The sequence below is a fragment of the Symsagittifera roscoffensis genome, chromosome 7 (assembly GCF_963678635.1).
Source record: "Symsagittifera roscoffensis chromosome 7, txSymRosc1.1, whole genome shotgun sequence".
Classification (NCBI taxonomy): domain Eukaryota; kingdom Metazoa; phylum Xenacoelomorpha; order Acoela; family Convolutidae; genus Symsagittifera; species Symsagittifera roscoffensis.
Window position 1 is genome coordinate 27,035,003 of NC_087068.1, and position 594 is coordinate 27,035,596.

Consider the following 594-nt stretch of genomic DNA (forward strand, 5'->3'; position numbering starts at 1 on the left):
TATTACGTTGGACTTGGATGATGACGCAAGTTTGCGCGATCTGGCCATGATACATCATCTGCTGGCCATAATGGTAACGAAACAGAAAAACAACCCATCCACGGAACCGTGCGAGGGAAGTACATCGAGTGAGTGGCTGAAACAGGGCACCTGTCTAGCTCACAATAGTGGAATGGACGGACATGTATGCAACTCGGAACATTGCTTGATTACGCTGAGCGAGCAGCACCGCTAATTGGCGCAACTGTATGGGAGGTTGAGCGTGTCAGATAAGAGTGGAATGGAGTTGATCGCGGACTGTCATGGAGTAACGGAGGTAAACTTGATCACTGCCTTGGGATTTTGCAGCATGACGAGCTCGATAGAGTCACTGGAACGCCTAAAACGTGCCCATGAGCCAGTGACGTCCCTCAGCGTGGAAGTATTCCTGGAGCACTACAGACAGAGCAGAAGATCGGAGGCTGGCGAGAAGCTCTGGAAATGAAATGAATTTGAAGGACAGTGAGGCCTATCATAGACCTACTGGCTCGAAGTATCTGGTGGGTTCGAGATCTGCGCCATATTGCAATAGTAGATACCCTACGCACATGGTGG